General features: G+C 40.7%; 1 long non-coding RNA gene across 2 annotated transcripts; it reads left to right on the forward strand.

The window, feature by feature from the left end:
• Positions 1 to 3,212: 3,212 nt before the first annotated feature.
• Positions 3,213 to 12,108, forward strand: LOC105759473 (uncharacterized). 2 transcript variants are annotated; one of them, XR_012057237.1, is made up of 5 exons: positions 3,213 to 3,795; positions 4,472 to 4,557; positions 6,217 to 6,744; positions 7,275 to 7,377; positions 11,675 to 12,108. It is a non-coding gene; the product is annotated as an uncharacterized lncRNA (long non-coding RNA). The 2 variants fall into 2 exon arrangements; XR_005981233.2 differs by lacking the exon at positions 11,675 to 12,108 and having other exon boundaries at positions 7,275 to 7,610.
• The last annotated feature ends 580 nt before the right edge of the window (positions 12,109 to 12,688 follow it).

Raw genomic sequence — 12,688 nt, forward strand, 5'->3', positions numbered from 1 at the left:
ACCTGAGCCTGGATTTGAGCCCTAACCATTCTTTGTGGAGCTGAGCTTGCAGGGGGTTTTGCTGAACATCAGAATTAGAAACTTGCATCGCTGCTGGTCCCTGTCCCGGGGAATGTTCTGGATGGGATGGTCTAGGACAGTTCTGTCCTGCTTGTCCTCACAGGTGTGTCCCAAGAGCACAAAATCCTTCCCATATATGTCACCACAAGGGACAGTGTGACCTGTGAGCAGCAGGAAGGGAGAGATGCTTGCAGAACACTGCGGATTTCTACTGCTGAAGTACAGATGGCAAATTGAATTTGGCTCTAAACAGCTAAAAATGGTCTTTAACTTAGCTTGTTCCCTTCCTTGGCATCATAGTGGACACAGTCCTTGTGGTCATGGATAAGGACAAGGAGTGTATTGTCAGTTTTTACCACAGATTGTGATGGGAAAGGCACTGATGGTTCTCGGGGGCTGCCAAGGGTTTAGAAATGTGCTGAGAAATCGAAATACTCATTTAAACTGCAACAGCATCATGAAGCATGAGCTCTATAAATCTTTACAGATTATTGGTCACCTAAATAGATAGACTTGAGAGTTTTGGTGCTTGTGCCAGTCATCCAGTCACTCTTGGGCAAGAGTTTTGCTATGAAAAAAGTCAAATGGAGCAACTACAGCTACTCCCACCATAACAGTAGGCAGAGTACACACTGACTGCAACTCTTACAACAAAAGTGACCATTTTGGAAAAGCAAATCACCCTGGAAGTTGATCAGAAATGCAACAGAGGATAGTTTTTAATGGCTTTAGGGGGAATATTAAGATTTATTCCTGTAAAGACTTACTCAGCATGTTGCACAAACTCCTCTTAGCACGCTAATAAGTCAATGTGTTACCGAATGCTTTGCCATTATAATTACAGCCACATGTTGTCCTTTTTACAAATAGGTCTGGCTTAATTGCATCATTTTTCAGCAGGATTTATGTGGTCTTGCTTAATCTAAAATTAGTACATGCACAAATGAAGTGCAAACTATTTTCCATCACTGAACTGTGAAATGTTTTCCAGAATAGAGATATACCAACATGTTCCTAAAAAGATGCAATAAACAGTCAGGCAACTTTTTGATTTGTGTGTGAGTCTGCACCTATGCAAGTTTGCTAAAAGTGAGGGAAAATATACTAAAATATACATTAACTACAAAATGACAAAAAAGTCAGCTAAATGGTCTAAATCAAATAGTCATTTTTGATTATCACTGGTAAAACAATGGATGGGGGAAATCATAAATCTATCTTGATATTGCTAGCTCTCAGCATTTATTAAGTACAGTAAGAGCTAAAGTGTTTTATATATTACATCAACCTATCACATGTAAATATATCACATTTATATGATGCTTTATAGGCCAAGATTTTGTTGGCCTAAATTCTAAATTACTTTCACTAATATTCCATATTGCCTAGGTAGCTCCGAGTACCTAAGGACATGTATAGGGCATAGCAGGGATAAGAGTTTGGAGTACCTGAACCTAGGCTAGATATCACATTTGCTATCTCTGCATACTGATTGGGACTTTGGAACATACATGATTTCCAGGAGTGTTAGAACTTAGACATTAAAATATAAATGCACGGCCAAATCCCAACTAGATGCAAAAGCCTTATTCTGGAAGTAGATGAAATCCTCTTTCAGTTTTTATCTCATAGGGAAAAGTTGCTTTCAGCAGAGTGGAGACCCTGCCATCCAAAATGGAGATTCACTTCCTGCTGTGAGGAAGTCTGCTGAATTTTAGTGAGTAAATCAGAAAGCCAAGAGAGATTCTGGTATTACTTAAGCACTAATGTAAAAGTCCTAAGCTTTGTTCTTCCTCTAAACATGGCAGCTTCTCTCTCTATTTATTGACAGATGAGTGCAGTTTTTGAGAGCTACTCATTCTTGTGTGAAACATGGTTTGGGTAGAAAGTTAAGAGAAAGGCTCTATTACTACAACTACTTGAATATTAAAAAGAGCCCTTGGTTTAAATTTTATATTCCTGATTTTTACTCCTTTAAAGTATTTCTCCTTGTGTTTCTCAATGGACCCAAATTCCAAAGACTTACTTAAATCAGGGCACCTAATGACCTGTAGAATGTGCTTTCAGCCATGAGAAATGCTCATGGCTATGGGTAGGAATGAGTTAACACACTTCCAAACACTAGCTTGCAGGTCACTGCCATTTCTCTCTGCCTCATCATGTCACCACAGTAATTCACACTCTGAAACATTAAGGCTATAGCTGCAAACATGCAGCAAACAGAAGCTTCTGAGCAGAGTGATCCTTGGTGCTCCTTGCCATCCACGAGACACCTGTCTGGTTCTGTGCTTGGCTTAAAGTGAGGATTCTCATGTGCATTATCCCAAAGCTAAGAGATCTGCCAAACCAATAGTGGATGTCTGGATTCATAATTCCTGGCAGCCCTTTAATCCAGATCCTTGGAGATAACAACAGAGTTGTGCCCAAAACAGGGACCCTGTCTTTCCAGTGGTTCATGACTGGTGTTTGAACCAGGGCACCAACCCTGACATCATCCCTGCTGCCTACAGCACATTCACAGCTTCTGCTCTTCCTGAGAACGTTTATTTTGTAAATTAATGGCAAAGGCTCAGGCTGAGGGATTTGTTACCATTTGTAAATCAGGAGTTGGCTGTTTGTCTATACCAAATTTGGTATTTCTCACACAGACATTTCCAAAAGCACTTTTATGAAAGCATTTATGCACCAATAGTTTTGCTTGGTAAGAGCAAAGTGTGATGCAGGAGTAGGATGCAGGTGTTATAATCACATTTGGAAAAATCATACATGAAAAAGGAGGTACTGAGGAATTTTAGAGAAGACTTTCCTAAGGAGATATGACACCCTCCATGAGTGTGGTACCACCCTCTTTGAACCAGTCTTGCCCTTTCTGGTGCAAAGATTTGATCCACTTTGGTTTCTTGTGCAGGACACGTGAGTCTTGCATAAAGCAGCATACTTCCCTTGGCGTTAGGTCTTCCAAAATAATGGTCCACTAAACAAAAGCAAAGGAAGAAGAGTGCTCTGCCATCTGCTATGTAAGTAAAGAATTTAAGGTTCTGTAAGGTTTAAGGTTCTATCAGGTTCTGTAATTTTTGGTTACTGCCACAACTGAATAAGCATTTTTGGTGCTGAGTGTACGGTTTTGAACACCTTCAGTTAAATTTCTTCTGCCTGCTCCGATGTTATTGTAGATATTTCTCTGGAACATGTTCCTCAGCCTGTCTGAGTGCCAGAGAAGCCATCTCCATCTGCTGAACACTCCTCAGGTGAACCACTGACCTCCACCCATCCAACACCTGCAACACCCGTGAGCTGCTCAGCCGTGGCCACCGGGCCGCTGAGGGACACCGAGCGAGATGCACCCACAACAGCTTGGAGGAAACTGGGTGGCTTTTTTATAGACTTTAAAATGAAATAGAAGTAAAAACTCCTTCTGACAGAGGTAAAGCTGGAAACAATTCCAAGCTTTTCCTGAGCAGAAAGGCTGCTCCTGACTGTTACTCCCAGAAACGAGCACTGTCATCCGCTGAACACTTCAACCACACTAAAGGAGACACCTGGACTCAGAAGATAGAAACTCTGCTCAGTTTTCTCAAGTTCAATATTCTGGTATTTCTGGTGCATCCTGCATATGTAGAAGCCGCAAAATTTGTCTTGGGGAACAGAGGCATCAGCTCGGAGAGGGGACAGATGGTGAACGTTACGGAGACCAAACTACAGCTCAATCTTCCCAGAGAGAGCAGGTCCTGCAAGGTAGGAAAAGTGGTTTTAAATGAGACCTTGAAAGTTGGAATATGAATGGCTTGGGTAGGGTACTGTTCTGATGCTGAGGGGGAAGAGGTGGTCTGAGGACAGCACCTTGAGCATGGAAAATTGGGGGGGGGGGGGAGCTGGTGTCAGAGGAGCTGGTGTAGAGATCATCAACTGCTTTGAAGGCTTAATAAGTCACTTTAAACAAAAGTGTGCTGTTGGTTTAGGTGAGTTCCATGCTTTTCACAGGGAAAGTTTTCTCCCACCCCACCCTGCAACAGATGTCATTCCCTGAATTGAGAGTTCATAAAGCTTTTAGAAAACTTCTGTTTAATTTTTAGGCTTTATTATTGTACGTCAAGATGGTTTTATTTGCCATGTTATTGTTCCTAGTGTAATTGCTCTTGCAATTAGAAAAGATAATTGATTAAGTAATAGCTACAGTTTTGAGTTTATTGTGTTTCAAAATATCTACATTTATATTTTTCCTTAAAATTTTGCAATTAAATTTAAAAAAACCCCATAAACCAGCAGCATATTTCTATACCAGCTCCTGCAGGCTGTCTGTAGGATGTCTGGGTTGAGGAGCTTGAAAAGGATATGTATATGCTCCTGGAATATAAATTAATCCCTAACTTCTCCAAGTCAAATTCACTATATCCTTTTTTTATCTTTTCAGAACAAGGGAAGATATCAGTCAAATTGTCACAAATATGCCCCAAACTGTTGTGAAAGAGCAACTGATTTCCTAAATTAATCTGTAAGGTATGTTTTCAGATTTCAGAACCCTCTTCTTAACCTCGGTTCCACAAATAGCTTTATGCTGAGATGAAGTGGAGACAAACACACAATAGAACTTTCTAAGCAGAACTGCTGAGAGGTGTGTGCTATATCCTCTCATAGCAACCATAGGCCCAGCTCAGCTTTGGAGGCTGAATGGATCCAATGCCATGGTTTCCATGGTTGCACAGGGTTTCATGTACCCAATAATATTAATATTCCGGTCCTTCATAGAATAACTTGTGCAAAGACAAATTTTCCTCTTTATTTCCTATCTTAAATTATTGCTGTCTTAATGACTGAATGAAGTTACAAGATGAAAGTTATTCTACTAAAGCTTAAAATGCTGTTGAGATTGTCTTAGCATGAGCTCAAGCCTGCAGTACTTACGTAAGCAAAATTTCAGGTGCCTCCTGAGACAACACTGTTGGATTTGGCTGGTAAAATAATGATGTTTTTTTCTCTCTACCAGTTGTTGCTACCATTTATCTTCACAAAAATTTTGATTGCCACTAAGAAGTTAATAATACTGACAATGGCTGACCAGTTTTTGGAAGAAAACAGTGCAGGTCTGAGAACTTAGAAGTGCAAACTCAGTTGTGATAATGTGATTTAAATTTTAAGCGAGCGACCTCTTTTGTGTTTCAATACTGAGTTGGAAGTAATCATTGTCCTTGCATTTTTTGCCACCTAGGGTTTTCCAAAGCTCACCCTGTTGGAAGCTGCCCACCACCTCATTTTTTCTGTCCATCTGAAAAACGTCAGTTGTTAATTAAGAGCTGTGGTAACTCTTACAAGAACAACACCTCACACAAGTGTCAAAGAAACTTCTTGACAAATATTGATCTTCTTGGGTAGCTCCAGCTGACTGGGACTTCCCTACACCTTAAAATCCCAAGTCCTTGGGGTGAATGACTCCTTTCAAGGTGACAATAACTTGCAGGTGTTGTCCCATTTCTGGGACAGGCCATGGCTGAATGAGGGGTTGAGTCATGGGGAAAACTTGCTGTGGGCATCATGGAGCTATTTGATTTACAGGAGAAAAAAATGTTCTGGCAATCCTTTTTTGATGTTTCAAGGCTCAGTGGGATAACCATCCCTGAAGCATAGGGTGTAAGTACCTAAGTACAACAGAACAAAAGATGCAGAGGTCTGAAGAGAGCTCTTCAGAAACAGAACAGAAAGCTCCCAGAAACTGTCCAAATGAATGCAACGTTGATATTTATAATGGTTACTTGCTACTGAGCTGTAATCAGTGCTGACTTGTGGCCTCTGCTCTTCAACTGAAAGTCTGAGAGAGCATGTAAAGCTCTCTAAACCTTCCAGTGATTTATCTGAAGTGTTTATTATCTGGCTCCCAGATGTGTATTAAAGCATGGTTTACAAAGAAAAGCTCCATGTGCAAAAGGATTCCATTTTTAGCTTGTGTAAACTGTTGTTTCCCCACCAAAATCAACCAAGTTGCTGTGTAATGTCCCCCAGCAAAGGATCTGCTCTCCAACCAAGGTTTAGTTATTGTTCTTGGCTGTGTCCAGAAATATTTCAGAGAGTGCTGGAGCTGGACTCTGAATGCCTTCATTCACTGTATAAATGATCAAAGGAGAGGCTTCTTGATCTTGTGTGTAATAAATCCTCTGCTTTCAGGTCTGCTGAACTGGAGACTATCATAGAAATACTTGTTCCTCATGTACAGACCAGGAAGCTGGAGTCAAGTATTCCTCCTGTTGGACAAATGCCTCTGGAATTCCACAAATTGCTTGGCACATCTGACAGAGCAGGCAGAAGAATGCCAGCCTTCGTTTCCTGTAGTCTGCCTGCATGGAGCGTGGCTTTGGAGGCACTGCTCCCTCCTTCAGGTCAAGTTGTGGCAGGGGAGAAGAGGCATCTACCTGAATATCTGAAAAAATGAAACTAGAAGGAAAGATTTGAAAGCAAATCTTGGCATAAATTGGAATCTTGGAATAAGTGTTGGAATAAGCTTATTTTTGGACTTAAAAGTGTTTGTTGTAGAAGCATTGCCTAGATTTTTAACAAGGGTTTGTCTTAGCTTGCAACTCATCTAGCTTTCTTTTGCATCTTGAAGGTGTCTTTACAAATAGTGGTAAAACAAAAGAAAAACTGATGTGGAAGAGTTTAATGGATCTTGAAAGAAAATAAAGTTGTGGCCTTCAGGTACCTGAACTCCTAATAACTTTCTGTGGTCTTGTAATGAATCTTGTCAGTATCTTGTCAGTGTCTTGTCAGTGCCTTGCCATTAATAAATGATATAGGAAGGAAATAGTTGTTTATCACAGCCCCTGTCCATTTTTAGCTAAAAACATGCCTGTGATTACCTGTCTGAATTGAATTAATTTTATTTATAAAAAGTAGACAAGGGGTAGCTTGCTAATGGGGCTTTTTATCTAATTGGGACTGGATCTGAAGTAGCTATGTCCACAATTACACCCTTTTGTGAATTTGAAAATCCTATGGGTTTTTAACCCTGTGGAGAGTGTATACATCATTCCCGTGCAGAATTCCAGTTGTCCAGATTAAAGAGCACAAACTGGACTTTTGAAGTTTTCCAGGGCATATCATCCATGCCATGCCTTCCTACACTTAGCTGACATAACTAATAAAAAAAAGTGCCAAAATCTGGGAAATCCATGACTGGATTGCTCTGTGCATCTATGCTAACCTGTGTATCACTTTTCTTTGTGCAGTTGTTCAAGAGTCTATTGGAGAATCCTGCCCTTTCAAATGGGAGTTTTGCCAGCTGCATTAACTGGGACAAGATTATTGACTGTCTGAGGCAAAGCTTAAAAGGTCATTGTTGTGTTTAACTGTTAATTCTCTAGCATTATCCCAGTAACTTGTTGATGCTTCCAAGAGTTGCTTGATGTCTATATATATACACACAGCCACACGTGTGCTCTCGCCTGCCTTTGGGAATTCCCTTGCCCTTGCTAACGTGAGTGCAAAGATTCACTGGGCTTTTTATTCATAAATAGAAAATGTTTGGACTTATGTACTGATAAAGAGAGATATTACAAACACAATGTGAAGCTGCCTTTGTGTCTATGTTCATCTCAGAAGCTCAGCAGCTCACCCTTGCACACCGACGGCCATGGCTCAAGATGCTGAAGATGCAGAAACAGCAAAGGGAAAAAGTAACGTTGCTCATTGCTAATCCCCTGCTGGAGGGGTGGCTCACCCGTTTGGAGGGCTGTGCACAACCCGTGACATCCCTCACTCGGCAGGATCTCTGTGATCTGAGAATTGGTACCTGCCACCCGATGTGTCTCCTGCTGCCAGACAGGTCTATGAAGTAATGGAGCCTGGCTGTCTGCAGTCAGCACTGCTGTGCTACATCCAAAGCAAGCTTGCCAGTCAGCAAATGCTGCATTAATCTTTCAGGGAGTGTTTGTTTTGCTTGTTTTGCTAGGCTGAGTTTCAAGCAACTGATAATGTGCTCATGAGCAGTTCTCCTGTTGCAGCCCATTTTTCAAAAGGAAGTGTGAAGGCCAAAGCTCCCAAGGTTGGGTAGAACATGGGTTGGGAGGGTTATATATGGTCTTGCCACACTGTGTGAGCTCACAGTGCTTTTGAGTGCATGTTAATACACCTACAGGTACATTTGGGACAGTGGAGTAGTGGCTCTTTGAAGTCTGATGAGTGTTTTAAAAATACACCTTGGACTTTGTTCCTCTCTGTTAGTACTAATTCTGCTTGTGGAGTAATCTCTGCAAATGAGATGTACTTTTGTTTGCTGAGCAATAGCCAAAGCTTCTGACTGCTGAAGTAGAAACTCTGAAGGCTTCTGAGGGTTAGATAAGACAAACATTTTACAGGTCACAGGGTTTTAAGTGTTGAAATGCCTGGAATTTCAGGAGGAAAATGACAGTGAGCCTGGTTTGTTCCCACTTTTCCCTGCTGTGTTGCTGCTCTGTCCAGCTGCAGCACTGAAGTTACAGCTCTCACTTAAAGGCCCATCCCTCCAAGTCTTTTTGCATTTAGCTCCGCTAAGCAAAAAGGAATTTAGACATACAAATGAATTTCAGAATGTGGAAAACTCAAGTCTGGAGACTCTTGTATGTGCAGAACCTTTTCTGGACTTTTTTTGGTGTTTTTTATTTTAAGATACTCCATGCTCTTTGATGACTTGAAAAATAAAAATCTTGCAACATTTTCACAAGTGAAGAGAATTTTAGCTCCCAGAGTGAGAACAGAAGGATGCACTGTGATCTTGAGGTCTTTTAGCCTGCTTACGTAGTCTGAAAAAATGTGGCTGGGCAGTGAGTCTGTTGCAAAATGACAATTTTAATGGTGCTGGGATAAGACAAATCCTGTGGATATTTCACGTGCCATACTTTTCCTACAAACTTTTCTGAGAGTCAATGTTTTACATAAAATCTATTCTGCAAAGAGTACTCCAAAGGTAGTGCTACACACAACAGTACTTTTAAAAGTGTATTAATATATATATACATATACATACATACATATATATATATATATATATAATATATACACCCTCTGCTTAAATATTAAGTGGGAATATACTTCAAGAAGGTTTTGAGTGGAGAAAAAAGGGTAATAATTAGGTGCTTTTCTCTTTTCTGTCTTTTAGTTTGTGAAAATTTTCCTCACTTTTACTGTTACCCTAATCTCGCATCTTTTCCTGCTCACAATAAGGGGGATTATAAGGCAGAAATGAAAAAAAAAAAAAGAAAAAAAAAGAAAAAGAAAAAAATAAGTGTGTTCTTAAATACAACAGTTGGAGAGCTGTTTGTACACATTTCCATGTTTCTTTCTGGTTTTGGATTAAGTTTCTACTCCAAAGTTCCAATTTCCTGGTTAACATATTGTTCTGGAAGGACCCCGGGCTCATGCAGACCTGGCACACGGCAGGCAGGCTGGCTCAGTGGGGAAAGCTGTTGCTTTTCCTTGCCTGCTGCAGACACAAGCACTGTGAGAATTCCCTTGGTACAGGAAAGTGTTGTGCTATTACACTCAACATTTATTGGATACTTCCTCCAGGCTCAAATAAACATTATAAAACCTCCCTTCCCCAAATGAATCGCTTAAAGTGGATACAAGAGAGGATGTGGCATCTTGGATTTTGCTGTGTGGCTCTTTGTGAACAGCAGTGCAAATGCTTATTATCAGCCTTCAGTTTTTATATGCATGGGTGTGATAGGGCTGGGCTGTGCAGTAGTGCCCTGCTGTGTAGGATACACAGGACAAGAGGGAATGGCCTCCAGTTGTGCCAGGGGAGAGTTTAGATTGGATATTAGCAAACATTTCTTCACAGAAAAAGTGTTTAAACATTGGGACAGGCTCCCCAGGGAAGTGGTGGGGTCACCATCCAAGAGTGGAAGTGTTCCAAAAGCGAGAGACAATTGACAGCAATCCATGGTATGGTTTAGTTGACAAGGTGGTACTTGGCTGACAGCTGGACTTGATGGCCTTGGAGTCTTTTCCAGCCTTGGTGATTCTGTGATTCCCTGATCCTCTACAGACTGCTGCCCATGGTTACCTGAATGCTGTCCAGCTCCTGCTGGTGGAAGGTCCCCAGCACGGATGGATCATAGTGTGAGGTGCTGTGTTGGATCTGGGCTCAACTATGGGATGCAATGCAACACCTACAGAATATAGGCACATTTTATCTTGTTAAACCTACCCCAATCATCTGCCTAGTCAAGGTTAGACTTTTTTGCATGTGTCTCAGAAAAATTAATAGAAATTCTTCTAAAAGAAACATAAGATTTTCACATCTTTTGGAACTTCTGCAGTGAGAGCCTGCAGAGTTCAGGCTTGTTACTAAGAACAGCCCAATGTATATTTGAGGGTGAAAAAATAATCATGTCACTTCTTTGGAACGTGATCTAAAGTTCACTGAAGTGAATGAAAAGGCTCCTGTTGGTTTTAAGTGGCTCCAGCCTTTACACGGGGAACAGAAGACGTGTGTCTCATCTGCTTAAATTTGAAAATGTTATTGGTAATTTGTGTTGATAGAAAGAGCACATGGTAACTTTCTTTCTGCATTTATATAACAGGAGGCAAAAGCCTCGAGTTTGAAAACATTTGAGGATGCAGTTGCCTATTTCCAGCACGATGAGAGAGACACAGCCAAGGATTGGGCTGTTTTAAGAATATTTGATGGAAGGCAAAGCATTAGGCACTGGTTTCCCCACAGGCAATGGTTTCCTATTGTCATCCCACCATCAGATGACAACCTGATGAGCAATGTCACCTTTAAGCTTGCAAAAGGGAAGATAGTTCTTCCTGAAACAACTACATTGATGTTTTATTTGTGGGTTTAATTCAAGTGATTATTATATTCTCACTGAAACAACCAAGTCAACAAGTGCTGGAGGTTATCAAGGAATCCACTGCAGATGGGCCAAGTAGGTGCTGCAGCCTGGGGAGGTCCCCTGGTACTGCTCTGTGATGGAGTGAGTAGTGCTGGGCTGGCAGTGCTGGGCTCATGGCTGGAGTTGATCTTCAAGACCTTTTCCAGCTGCAATGCTCCTGTGATTCAATGACAAATGTTTGGGAGTGCAGGACTGAGCTGTCCACACAGCTGAAAATGCCTAACTGATGTTGGTCCCCCGGTGTGATGGATGGGGTTATCTGGGGCTTGAATTAATACAGGAGTAAAAGGAGAAAAGAAAAACAGCAGGCGAGTGCCTAAAAGGATCTGTGCTGTATTTTTAAGATATCCCTGTGTCAATCTGCTTGCAAAGCAATCTCTTCTACAGCCTTGTCTACCATCATTTTGAAGAAGAGGTCTTTTCATGACTCACTTAAATTCATTTTATCTGACAGTCAAGAACTGCCTAATCTTTGATGCTCATGTAATTACGGCTTTTTTTTTAATATAATGACATAGCATTCAAAATATTTGAAAGCCATGCAGAGAAATATTGCATAATAGGAAATTGTGCAGGAATGAGAACGTTGGAGCTATTCATCTGTAATAACAAAATGCTTCTGTTTTACACAAATGACTTGATTAAAATAAAGACTTGCTCTGGATTTTCATCAGTATTAAAAGAGGTGAAAGCAAAAGCAAAAAGACCAATTGAATTTTTATTTTTCTTCTTTTTTTTTTCTTTAGGTATGCTGTTTCAAATCATTCCTTGCAACACTTTAACAAATATAGAAAATGAACAGAAATGTCAGGACACTGGAAAAAAACAATGCTTGAAAGAGAATTTTTATGAACTGATGAGCTGAGAGCTGAGCTGGTACCAGTAGAGTGGGATCAGTTTGGATTTCCACATTTTTCAGCCATCTTTTAGACTGTTCCCTTGTGTTACATGAGCCAAAGCGAGCCTGGAACTACATGCAACTCGTTGTCAAAGAAACTTGCACCATCACAAGGCGTCAGCTCTGCTCTCCAGAGACCAAATCTCCAGACAATCAACTTGTGTGTGCTGTTAATGCTTTGTTTCTCTCACTTCTCCCATGTATATGAAACTGTCAAGCTGAATTACACTTTATAAGGTGATAGGGAAAAGATCTAACATTTCTTTTTCCCTTTTACAAATTTTTACAGTGTGTGGAAGCTAATGTTTGCAGCCTAAAAGCCAACCAAACAAAACAAATCCTGTTGCTTCAGACCTGACATCTTTCAGGTAAACAAGAAAAGCTTTTGACATAATTTGCAAGTATTATTACTATAATTTTTTTAAAGCTCTGCTTTCATAGAAAGGTCCTGGGAGAGGCATGAGAACAAATTTTGCTTATTGGAATCTAAATTTTTAAGTTAAAATGCAACAAATAAGCACAAAAGTAGAAAAAAGGCAGAAGCCTAGCATCACCTTCTCAATCCTGTTTCTGACTGTTGAAGTCAGTGCAGCCTCACTGCATAGAACAATATTCCAAATCAGTGCAGAGATTGGAGAATTCCTCCATGGTTCTTGCAAAAAAAAGGACCAAAATCAGTGAATTTCTTAGTGTTTCACTGAAATCTGTCCAATGAGGACTCGAGTGCTTTCCAGCAACGTGAGTCACTTTCTTTTTTGATAATGGACATGCCTCGTATTTCAAAGACCGGCACAAGCTCCTGGGTTCCCCATGGCAAACAGCAGGAATTGTTCTCACTCCTGTTACTCTGCAGAGTAAGATC

The sequence above is a fragment of the Taeniopygia guttata genome, chromosome 8 (assembly GCF_048771995.1).
Source record: "Taeniopygia guttata chromosome 8, bTaeGut7.mat, whole genome shotgun sequence".
Taxonomy (NCBI): domain Eukaryota; kingdom Metazoa; phylum Chordata; class Aves; order Passeriformes; family Estrildidae; genus Taeniopygia; species Taeniopygia guttata.